The 12,688-nt window shown below is 46.0% G+C and overlaps 1 pseudogene; it reads right to left on the bottom strand.

The window, feature by feature from the left end:
* Positions 1-9,151, bottom strand: part of LOC102873234 — a 35,494-nt pseudogene extending 26,343 nt beyond the window's left edge.
* Between the last annotated feature and the right edge of the window lie 3,537 nt (positions 9,152-12,688).

Here is a 12,688-nt window from a genome sequence, read left to right as displayed (position 1 = left end):
TGTGGAAGTGGTTAAGGAGGAAGCCTGTTGTTACCTTCTGGAAGTGGAATCTCACCTCCATCTAGGTGCCCAGGACCACCCTGTTCCCTGAGTTAAGGAGTCCAATGTGATCAAGATAGAAAGCGTCCCCACCCCCACCCCAAAGTACATGAATGACCAAGAAGGAAGCCTGTTTTCCCTTCTGGAAATGGTTTCTCACGTCCTCAAGGTGCCCAGGTCCTCTGTGTTGTCTGAGTTAAGGGGTCCCACTTGGCTAAGCCAGGCAGCAGTTTTCCCCCAAAATTATATGAAAGACAGAGGAGGAATCCTCTGGAATTCCTAAGGTGAGAAGCAACGTGGTCACATTCTGGAAGTGATTTCTCACCTCAATTGAGGTGCCCAGGAAATCAGTGTTGCCTGAGTTAAGGGATCCTGCGTGGTCAAACCAGACAACAGTTTATTCCTCAAAGTTCGTGAATAAGGAGAAAGCTTGCTGTTACTTCCTGTAAATGCTTTCAGACTTCCATCGAGGTGCCCTGTTACCGGAGTTAAGAAATCCCATGTGGTCAAGCCAGACAGCAATTTTTCTCACCAAAGTACATGAAGGACTAAGGAGGAAGACTGTTGTTAACTTCTAGAAGTTGCTTCTTAATTCCATCAAGGGGCGCAGGACCTCTCTGTAACTTGAGATATGGGGTCCCACCTGGTCAAGCGAGACAGCAGGTTTATCCGAAAGTATGTAAATGACCAAGGAGGAAGCCTGTTGTTCTCTTCTACAAGTGGCTTCTCACCTCAGTCGAGGTCCCCAGACTTCTCTGTGGCCTGAGTTACCGGGTCCCAACGTGGTCAAGCCAGACAGCAGTTTTTTCCCAATGTATGGGAGTGATCAAAGAGGAATTCTGTTGTTGCCTTGTGGAAGTGGCTTCACACATCCTTTGAGGTGCTCCAGACATTCCTATTCCTGAGTTAAGGGGTGCTACATGGTCAAGCCAGACAGAACTATTTTGCGCAAAATACATGAATGACCAAGGAGGAAGCCTGTGGTTACCTTCTGGAAGTTGCTTCTCACCTCAAACAAGTTGCTAAAGACCTCCCTGTTGCCTGAATTAAGGGGTCAAGTGAAAGTAGTTTTCCACCCAAAGTATGCGAATGACCAAGGAGAAGGTCTGTTGTTACCTTCTGGAAGTCGATTTTGACCTCTATCGAGGTACCGAAGAAATCCCTGTTGCCTGTGTTAAGGGGTCCCAAATGGTCAAGCCAGGCAGCAGATTTTTTACCCATAATATGGGAATTACTAAAAAGGAAGCCTATTGTTACCTTCTGGAAATGGCTTTTCACCTCCATTGAGGTGCCCAGGTATCCCTGTTGCCTGAATTAAGGGTTCCCAAGTGAACAAGTCAGATAGCAGTTTGTTTTTTCGTTTTTTGTTTTTGTTTTTGTTTTTGTTTTTTTTTCATCAAAGCACATGGATGACCAAGGAGGAATCCTCTTGTTACCTTTTAAATATGGCTTCTCACCTCCATCAAGGTGCCCAGTAAATCCCTGTTTTCTGAGTTAAGGGGTTACACGTGGTCAAACCAGACAATAGACCTTTCCCAAAAGTACATGAATGACCCAGGAGGAAGCCTGTTTTTACCTTCTGTAAGTGGCTTCTCACCTTCATAGAGGTGTGCAGAACCACCCTGTTTTCTGAGTTAAGGGGTCCCACATGGTCAAGCCAGACATCAGGTATTTCCCCCCCCGCCCCATGTAAATGAATGAACAATGAGGAATCCTGTTTTTACATTTGAGAAGTGGTTTCTCACCTCCATCAAGGTGCCCTGGAAACCCCTCTTGCCTGATCTTTGCCCAAAGTATTTGAGTAACAAAGGAGAAAGCCTGTTGTTACCTACTGGAAGTGGCTTTTCACATCCTTCAAGATGCCTCAGACCTTCCTGTTGCCTGTTAAGAGGTTCCACATAGTCAAGCCAGACAGCACATTTTTGCACAAAGTATATGAATGACCAAGGAGGAAGCCTGTTGAGGAAGCCTGTTAACTTCTGGAAGTTGCTTCTCACCTTAGTCAAGGTGCCAAGGACCTTCCTGTTCCCAGAATTAAGAGTCCCAGACAGTCAAGAAAAAGCAATTTCCCCCCAATGTACATGAATGGCCAAGGAGGAAGCTTGTTGTTACCTTCTGGAAGTGGCCTCTCACCTCTATCGGGGTACCCAGGAACATCCTGTTGCTTGAGTTAAGGGGTTCCATGTATTAAAACCAGACAACATATTTTTACCCAAACTATGGGAATGACTAGGAGGAAGCCTATTGTTAATTTTGGAACCTTGTTTCTCACCACCTACAAGGTGCCTAGGACCCCTCTGTTAACTGAGTTTAGGGATCTCATGTGGTCAAGCAAGACTGCACTTTATTTCCAAAACGTACATGAATGACCAAAGAGGAAGCCTCTTGTTATCTTGTGAAAGTAGCTTGTCGCTTCCATCGAAGTGCACAGTACATCCCTGTTGGCTGAGTTATTGGGTCCTACGTGTTCAAACTGGACAATAGTACTCCCCCCACCTCAAGCATGTGATTGCCCAAAGAGGAAGCCTGTTGGTACCTTCTGGAAGTAGCTTCTTAACCCCATCAAGGTGCTCCGGTCCTCCATGTTGCCTGAGATAAGGGGCCACACTTGGCCAAGGCAGACAGCATGTTTTTGCCAAAAAGTACATGAATGACCAAAGAGAAAGCCTTTGTAAAATTCTGGAAGTGACTTCTCACCTCCATTGAGGTGCCCAGGACCTTCCGGTTGCCTGAGTTAAGTGGTCGCAAGTGGTCAAGACAGACAGATTTCCCCCCCCTCCCCCCATATGGTAATGACCAAGGAGGAAGTTTGTTCTTACCTTCTGGAACTGTCTTCTTCTTTCCTTCAAGATGCCAGGAATTCCCTCTTACCTGAGTTAAGGGGTCCCATGTGGTTAACACAGACAGCTGTCTTTTCTCCAAAGTATGTGAATGACCAAGGAGAAAGCTTGTTGTAACCTTATGGAAGAGGCTTCTCAAATAAATTAATGTGCCCGGGAATCCCTGTTGCTTTGGAGCGGCTGCTCACCTCCATTGAGGTGTCCAGGACCTCCCTGTTGCCTCAGTTAATTGGTTCCACTTATTCAAGTCAGACAGCAGATTTTCCCCCCATACTATGGGAATGATGAAAGGGGACACCTGTTGTTACCTTCTGGAAGTGGCTTCTTTCCTTCAAGGTACTCTGGACCTCTCTGTGGCCTGAGTTACAGGGACCCACGTCATCAAGCCAGACAGCAGGTTTTTCCACAAAGTATGGGAGTGACCAAAGAGAAAGGCTGTTGTTACCTTGTGGAAGTGGCTTCGCACCTCTATCGAGGTGCCCAGAACCTCTCTGTGGCCTTAGTTACAGACTCCCTCTTGGTCAAGTCAGACAGAAGTTTTTTCCACAGTCTATGTAAATGACCAAGGAGGAAGCCCCTTGTTACCTTCTAGAAGTGGCTTCTCACCTCTGCTAATGTGCTCAGGTCCTCATTGTTGCCTCAGTTAAGGGCTTCCACGTGGCCAAGCCAGACAACAGGGTTTTTTGCCAAATCACATGATTGACCAAGTTGGAATCCTGTTGTGACCTTCTGGAAGTGGCTTCTCACCTCAGTCAACGTGCCCAGGACTTCACTGTAGTTTGAGATACCGGGTCCCACGTGGTCAAGCAACACAGTCGTTGTTGTTGTTCACCCCCACCCCCAAGTAAATGAATGACCAAGGAGGAAGCCTGTTGTGACCTTCAGGAAGTGGTGGCTCACCTCCATTGAGGTGCTAGGACCTCCCTATTGCCTGAGTCAATGGGTTCCACGTGGCCAAGCCAGAATGCAAACCTTCCACAAAATTACATGAATGATGAAGATGAAGCCTTTTGTTACCTTCTGTAAGTGGCTTTTAACCTCAATAGAGGTGTCCAGGATCTACCTGTTGAATGAGTTACATACAGGGTCCCACAAGGTCAGGCCAGACAGTAGTTTTTCCCCCCCAAAGTCCGTGAATTACCAAGGTGGAAGCTTGTTGTTACTTTCTGGAAGTGGCTTCTCACCTCTTTGGAGGTCCCTTGGATGTCTTTGTGGACTGAGTTAAAGGGTTTCAAATTTTCAAGTCAGAAAGCCACACTTTCGTCAAACTACGGGAATGAACAAGGAGGAAGCCTGTTGTTACCTTCTGAAAGTGATTTCTCACCTCCCACGAGGTGCCCCAAACTTCTTTGTTAACTGAGTTTAGGGATCCCACGTGGTCAAGTCAGACAGCAGGTTTCTCCCCAACATACACGAATGATAAGGAGGAAGCTTGTTGTTACCTTGTGGAAATGGCTTGTCAATTCTGTCAAGGTGCTCTGGTCTTCCATGTTGCCTGAGATAAGGGGTCACACATGGCCAAGCCAGACAGCTGGGTTTTTTTGTTTGTTTGTTTTTTCCCCAAAAAGTATGTGAATGACCAAAGAAGAAGTCTGTTAGTACCTTCTGGAGGTGGCTTCTCACTTCCATCGAAGAGCCTAGGCCTTCCCTGTAGCTTGAGTTAAGGGGTCCACGTGGTCAAGGCAGAGAGCTCTTTTTTTGCACAGAGTACAGGAATGACCAAGGAGGAATGTTGTTGTAACCTTGTGGAAGTGGCTTCTCACCTCTTTCAAGGTGCCTAAGTCTTCCCTGTTGCCTGACATAAGGGATTGCATGTGGCCAAGCCAGAGAACAGTTTTCTCCCCAATATACATGAATGACCAACAAGAAGCCTGTTGTTACATTCTGGAAGTGGCTTCTCACCTCCATCAAGATGCTCACATACCCCCTGTTACCTGGATTAAGGGTTCCCAAGTGACCAAGCCAGACGACAGGGTTTTTTTCCCCCAAAGCACATGAATGACCAAAGAGGATTCCTGTTGTTACCTTCTGGGAGTGGCTTCTCACCTTCACTGAGATGCCCAAGAAATCTCTGTTGTCTGAGTTAAGGGGTTCCACATGTTCAAGCCTGACAGCAGATCTTTCCCAAAAGTACGTAAATGAGCAAGAAGGAAGCCTGTTGTTACCTTCTGGAAGTGGCTTCTCACCTCCATCAAGGTGCCCAGAAACTTCATTGCTTGAGATAAGGGATCCCACATTGTCAAGCTCAACAGCAGATTTTCCCCAAAACTGTGGAATGACCTAAGAGGAAGCCTGTTGTTTATTTATGAAAGTGGTTTCTCACCTCCTTTGAGATGCCCAGGATCTCCCTGTTAACTGAGTTTAGGGGTCCCACGTGGTCAAGCCCACCAGCACTTTATTTCCACAAAGTATCTGAATGACCAAAGAAGAAATCTGTTGTTACCTTGTAGAATTAGATTCTCACCTTCATCGAGGTGTACCTCCCTGTTGCCTGACTTAAGGAGTCCCAAGTGATTAAGAAAGACAGATAGCAGTTTTTACCCCCAAAGTAAGGAGGAAGCCTGTTGTTACCTTGTGAAAGTGGCTTCTCACCTCCTTTGAGGTTCTCTAGACTTCCTGTTGCCTGAGGTAAGGGGTCCCATATAGTCAATCCAGAAAGCACTTTTTCCCCCCAAAGAAAGTGAATGACGAAGGAGGACACCTGTTGTTACATTCTGGAAGTGGCTTTCCTGCTCTATCAAGTCACCCAGGATCTCTCTGTTGCCTAAGTTAAGGTGTCCCACATGATGAAGCCAGACAGCAGTTTTTACCCAAAGTACATGAATGACCAAGTAAGAATCCTGTTGTTATCTTCCGGAAATGATGTCTTACCTCCATCAAGGTGCCTAGGAAATCCCTATTGCCTGAATTAAGGGGTCTTATATGGTCCAGCCAGAAAGCAGTTGTTTCCCAAATACATGAATACCAAGGAGGAAGCCTGTTGTTAACTCCTGAAAATGGGTTAGCACCACCGTTGAGGTGCCTGGACCTCCCTGATAATACTGAAGTATTCCAGACAGCAGGTTGAGTTTTGTTTCATTCATTTGTTTGTTTTGGTTTTTTGTTTGTTTGTTTTCTCTCCAAAGTACATGAAGGACCAAGAATGAAGCTTTTTGTTAACTTCTGAAAGTGGCTTCTCACCTCCATCGAGGTGCCCATGGCCTCCTCATAGCTTGAGACTTGGGGTTCCACGTGGTCAAGCAAGACAGGAGGGTCTTTTCCCCCAAACTATGTGAATTACCAAAGAGGAAGCCTATTTTAACCTTCTGTAAGTGGTTTTTCACCTCCATCAAGGTACCAGTGACCTACCTATTCCTTAAGGAGTCCAACAATGTCAATCCCGACAGCAGATTTTCCCCCATATATGGAAATGACCAAGAAAGAAACCTGTTATTACCTTCTGAAAGGGGTTTCTCACCTCCATCAAGGTGCCCAGGACTGCCCTGTTGCCTGAGTTATTGGATCCCCCATGGTCAAGCGACACAGCAGTTCTTTTCTCAAAGCTCGAAAGCCTGCTATTTCCTTCTGAAAGTGGCTTCTCACCTCCTTTGAGGTGGCCAGGACCACCCTGTTTCCTGAGTTAAGGGGTCCCATGTGGTCAAGGCAGATGGCAGTTTTTTCCCGAATGTACAATGACGACCAAAAAAGCAGTTTGTTGTTACACTCTGAAAATGGTTTCTCACCTTCTTCAAGGTGTCACTGTTACCTGAGTTTAGGAGTTCCACATGTTCCAGACAGACAGAATTTTATTTCCAAAAAGTACATGAATGACCAAAGAGGAAACCTGTTTTTACATTCTGGAAGTGGCTTCTCACCTCTGACACAGTGTCTGGGACTTCCTTATTGCCTGAGATAAAGAGTCCCAAGTGGTCAAGCCAGACTAAAGTTTTTTCCTCAAAGTACATGAATGACCACAGAAGAATACTGTTGTTACCTAATGGAAGTGGCTTCTCACTTCCATTGAGAGTCCAGGAACTCCCTATTTCCTGAGTGAAGGGGTCAAGGTGGTCAAGCCAGACAGAAATTTATTTTTTTCACCTAAAGTACATGAGGATAGAAGGAGAATTGATGCCTTCGAGCTATGGTGCTGGAGAAGAGTATTGAGGGTACCATGGACTACTAGGAAGACAAACAGATTCATCCTGGAAAGGGTTAAACCAAGCGGCTCTCTGGAGGTAAGGATTCTGAGGCTCCATCTCACATACTTTGGACATGTTGTAAGGAGGGACCGGTCCTTGGAGAGGGACATCATGCTTGGTAGGGTGGAGGTGCAGCGCAGGAGGGGAAGGCCCTCTATGAGGTGGATTGATTCAGTGACTGGGGTAATCAGGATGGGTGTATCAGAGACAGTGCGATTGGCACAGGACAGAGCAGAGTTTAAGGCTGCTGTACATAGGGTCACTATGAGTCACAAGCGACTCGATGGCACATAACAACAACAATCTCAAAGAGTACATGAATTACCAAGGATAAAGCCTGTTACTACCTTCTGAAATTGGTTTCTCACCTCCTTCCAGGTGCCCAGGACCTTCTTGGTGCCTGAATTAAGTGATCACAGGTGATAAAGCCAGACTACAGATTTTTTTCCCCCCGAATACATTAATGACCAATGAGGAAGCTTGTTGTGGCCGTCTGGAAGTGGTTTCTCACCTCCTTCAAGGTGCCCAGGATCTCCTTGTTAACTGAGTTTAGGGGGTTGACGTGGTCAAGCCACACAGCACATTTTTCCACAAAGTAAGTGAATGACAAAACAGGAAGTCTGTTGGTACCTTTTGGAAGTACCTTCTCAACTCCCTCAAGGTTTCCAGAACCTCCCTTTTGCCTGAATTAAGGAGTCCCATTTGGTCCAGCAACAGCAGTTTTTTCTACAAAGAATGTGTATGACGAAGGAGGAAGTATGTTGTTACCTACTGGTTTCTCACCTCCATCGAAGTGCCCAGACTTCCCTGTTACCTGAGTTAAAGGGTCCTTTCATAGTCAAGCAATAGCAGTTTCCCCCCATAATACTTGAATGACAAAAGAGGAAGCCTTTTATTACCTTCTGGAAGTGACTTCTCACCTCTATCATGGTGTCTAGGACCTTCCTGTTGTCTAAGTTAAGGAGTCCAACAAAGCCAAGTCAAACAGCAGTTTTTGTTTGTTTTTCCAATGTACAAAAATGACCTAGGAGGAATCTTGTTGTTACCTTCTGGAAGTGGCTTCTCACCTCCATCCAGGTGTCAAAAGAATCCCTGTTGCTTGAGTTAAGGGATCCCACATGGTTAAGTCAGAGAGCAGAATTTTCCCCAACCTATGGGAATGAAAAAGGAGGAATCCTGTTGTTACCTTCTGCAAGTGGCTTCTTAACTCCTTAGAGGTGCCCAGGATCTTCCTGTTGCTGGAGTAAGGGGGTCCTACGTGGTCAAGCAGGACAGCAGGCCTTTCCCCAAAGTTCATGAAGGACCAATGAGAAAGCTTGATGTTACTTTCTGGAAGTGGCTTCTAAACACCTTTGATGTGCCCAAGACCTCCCTGTTACCTGAGTTAAGGGTCTCCCGTGGTCAAGCCAGACAGCAGTTTTCCCCCCATAGTATGTGAATGTCCAAGGAGGAAGCCTGTTGTTACCTTCTAGAAGTGGCTTCTCAACTCCTTAGAGTTGCCAAAGGCCTGCCTGTTGCATGAGTTAAGGAGTCTCACGTGGTGTCACTAGACAGCCGTTTTTCCCCCCAAAGTATGTGAATGGCCATGCAGGAAGCCTGTTATCTTCTGGTAGTGGTTTCTCACCTTCTTCAAGGTGCCCAGGACCTCCCTGTTTTCTTAGATAAGGGCTCCCACCTGGTCAAGCCAAACGGAAGGTTCCCCCCCACAAACTATGTGAATGACCAAGGAAAAAGTCTGTTCTTACCTTCTGAAAGTGGTTTCTCACTTCCTTCAAGGCCCCTATAACCTATTTATTGCTCAAGTTAAGGAGAACCACGTGGTCAAGCTATATAGTAGTTTTCACCAAATTACATGAATGACCAAGGAGGAATCTTGTTTTTCTCTTCTAGAATTTGCTTCTCAATTTCATTAAGGTGTCCAGAAAATCTCTCTGTCTTGAGTCATGAGGTCCTACTTGGTCAAGGCAGACAGTGGTTAGACCCCAAAGTACAAGAATGACCAAAAATGAAACCTGTTATTACTTTCTGGAAGCGGCTTATCACCTCTGACATGGTGCCTGTGATCTCCTTATTGCCTGAGGTAGGGGTCCACATGGTCGACACAGACTGCAGGATTGTGGTTTGTTGTTGTTTGTTTTTCTTTTTTCCCAAAGTACATGAATGACCAATAAGGAAGCCTGTTGTTACCTTCTGGAGGTGACTTTTCACCTCCTTCGAAGTGCCCAGACCTCCCTGTTGCCTGACTTAAGAGGTCCCACTTGGTCAAGCCAGACAGCAGTTTGTTCCCCTAAGTATATGAATAACAAAAAAGGAAGCCTGTTGTTACCTTCTGGAAGTGGTTTCTCACCTCCATTAAGGTGCCAGGTACTCCTTGTTGCCAGAATTAAGAGGTTTCATGTTGCTAAGCCAGACAGCAGTTTTCCCCCCAAAGCACATGAATAACTAAAGAGAAACCCTGTTGTTACTTTCTTGAAGTGCCTCCTGACCTTCATCAAAGTGCCAAGAAATTCTCTGTTTCCTGAGTTTAGGGGTCCCACGTGGTCAAGGCAGACAGCAGACCTGAAGTACATGAATGACCAAGGAGGAAGCCAGTTGTTACCTTCTCTAAGTAGCTTCTTGCCTCCATTGGGGTGCCTATGAACTCCCTGTTGCATGAGTTGAGGGGTCCCATGTCGTTAAGTCAGTTCACAGGTTTTTCACCAAACTTTGGGAATGATCAAGAAAGAAGCCTGTTATTACCTTCTGAAAGTGGTTACTCACCACCTACAAGGTGCCCAGAACCTCCCTGTTAACTTTGTTTAAGGGTCTCACGTGGTCAAGGCAAATAGCTCTTTTTTCCCCCCAAAAGTGCATGAATGACCAAAGAGGAAGCTGGTTGTAACCTTCTGAAAGTTGCTTCTAACCTCCATCAAGGTGCCAAAGACCTCCCTGCTACGACAGCAGATCTTTCCCAAAAATATGTGAATGACCAAAAAGGAAGCTTGTTGTTACCTTCTGGAAGTGGCTGCTCACCTACAGTGAGGTGCTCAGGACCTTCCTGTTGCCTGACTTAAAGGGTCCCACGTGATCAAGCTAGACAGCATTTTCCCCCCAAATTACGTGAATGGCCAAGTAGGAATCCTGTTGTTAACTTCTTTAAGTGGCTTCTCACTTCTATTGAGGTGCCCAGGAAATCCCTGTTGCCTGAGTGAAGGTGTCCTATATGGTCAAGCAAGACAAATTTTTTCATCAAAGTATGTGAATGACCAAGGAGGAATCTTGTTGCTACCTTCTGGATGTGGCTTCTCATCTCCAATGAGGTCTCTAGGAACTCCCTATTTCTTAAGTTAAGGGGGCCCACGTGATCAAGCCAGACAGAAGTTTTGTGTCTTTTTTTTTCTTTTCTAAATTCTCAAAGTACATGAAAAACCAAAGAGAAAGCCATGTATTACCTTCTGAGATTGGTTTCTCACTTCCTTTGAAGTGCCCAGGACCACCCTGTTCCTGAGTCAAGGGGTCCCATGTGGTAGAGCCAGACAGCAGTTCTTTTCTCAAAATAAGTGAATTACCAAGGAGTAAGCCTGTTGTCATATTCTGGAAATGGCTTCTTAACTCCTACGAGGTGCTTAGGAACAGTATGTTTCCTGAGTTAATAGGTCAAACATGGTCAAACCAAAGAGGTTTTTCTGACAAAGTACATGAATGATCAAGGAGAAAGCCTGATGTTACCTTCTTAAAGTGGTTTCTCACCTTCTTTGAGGTGCCCAAGACCTCCCTATTCACTTAGTTTAAGGTTCCCGTATGGTCAAGCCAGACCACAAAGTGTTTTTTTGTTTGTTTGTTTTTAAAGTAACTGAATGACCAAAGAGGAAGCCTGTTGTTCCCTTCTGGAAGTGGCTTCTCACCTCCATTGAGGTGCCCAGTAACTCCTTGTTGCTTGAGTTAAGGGGTCCCATTTTGTCAAGCCGGACAGCACATTTCTCCCCACCCCATGCCCCAAGCTATGGGAATAACCAAGGAAGATGCCTGTTGTTACCTTCTGGAAGTGGCTTCTCACCTCCTTCAAGGTGCCCAGGACGTCTCTGTGGCCTGAGTTATGGGGTCCTACGTGGTCAAGCCAGACAGTAGTTCCCCCCCCCCGCCTCCAAAGTATGGGAGTGACCAAAGAGAAAGCCTGTTGTTACCTTGTAGAAGTGGCTTCTCGCCTCCTTCGAGGTGCACCAGACCTTCTTGTTGGTTAGTTAAGGAGTCCCTAGTGGTCATGCCAGACAACATTTTTTGTTTTTCTACACAGCAGGTGAATGACCAAAAAAGAAGCCTGTTGTTCCCTTTTGAAAGTGGCTTCTCCCCTCCATCGAGGTGCACAGGACCTCCCTGTTGCCTGAGTTAAGGGGTCATATGTGCTCAAGTCAGAAGTTTCCCCCAGTGTATCAGAATGACAAAGGAGGAAGCATGTTGTTATAATCTGGAAGTGCCTTCTATACTCCTTTAAGATGCCTAGAACCTCCATGTTGCCTGGGTTAAGGGGCTCCAGATGGTCAAGTCAGAAAGCCATTTCCCCCCACCCCAAATTTAGTGAATGACCAAGAAGAAAGACTGTTTTACCCTTCAATGAGTGACTTCTCACCTACATCGATGTGCCCAGGACTTCCCTGTTGCCTGAATTATGGGGTTCCACGTGGTCAAACCAGACAGCAGTTTTGTTTTGTTTTCCCTCCTAAGGATATGAATGACCTAAAAGGAAGTCTGTTGTAACTTCTGGAAGTGGCTTCTCACCACCATCTAGGGTGCACAGGACTTCCCTGTTGCCTGAGTTAAAGGTTACCACATCATCAAGCCAGACAGCAGTTCTTTCCTCAAGGAAAATGAAGGACCAAGGAGGAAGCCAGTTGTTAACATCTGGAGTTGTTTCTCACCTCCATCAAGGTGTCTAGGACCTTCCTGTTGCCTGATTAAGGGGTTCCACGAGGTCAAGCCATACAGCAGTGTTTTCCCCAAAGTACAGGAATGACCAAAGAAAAAGCCTATTGTTACACAATAGTGGAAGAAGCCTATTGTTACATTAAAGTGGCTTCTCACCTCAACTGAGATGCCCAGGACCTCCCTGTTGCTTGAGCTAAGGGGTCCCACATGGTCAAGGCAGAGAGCAGTTTTTTATGCCCCATAGCACGTGAATGACCAATGATGAGGAAGCCTGTTGTTACCTCTGTACGTGCTGTGTCACCTTCAGTGAAGTGTCCAGGACTCACTTTTCTGTGGTGAAGAGGTCCCACATATCCATGACAAAGTTTTTTTCACAAACTCATGATTTACCAAGGAGGAAGCCTATTACTAACTTCTGGAAGTAACTTCTCACCTTCTTCGAGGTGGACAGGACTTCCCAGTTGCTGAGTTGTGTCATCTAACGTGGTCAAGCCAGATGGTAATATTTTCCCAAAGGAGTTGAATGACCAATGAGGACCCAGTTGCTACCTTCTGAAAGTGCTTTTCACCTCCATTGAGGTGCCAAGTACCTCCCTATTGCCTGCATTATAGGTTCCCAGGTGGTCAAGCCAGATAGCAGTTTGTTCCTTTAAAGACTTGATTGACCAAGTGGCTTTTCACCTCCTTCGAGGTTCCCAGGACCTCCTGTTGCCTAAGTTAGTGGGTCCC

This window comes from Elephantulus edwardii, unplaced genomic scaffold, assembly GCF_000299155.1.
Source record: "Elephantulus edwardii isolate Elephantulus edwardi_28Jun2011 unplaced genomic scaffold, EleEdw1.0 scaffold00435, whole genome shotgun sequence".
In the NCBI taxonomy this organism is placed as follows: Eukaryota; Metazoa; Chordata; class Mammalia; order Macroscelidea; family Macroscelididae; genus Elephantulus; species Elephantulus edwardii.
Note: the sequence above shows the minus strand (reverse complement) of the source record. Positions and strands in the feature narration are given on the sequence as shown.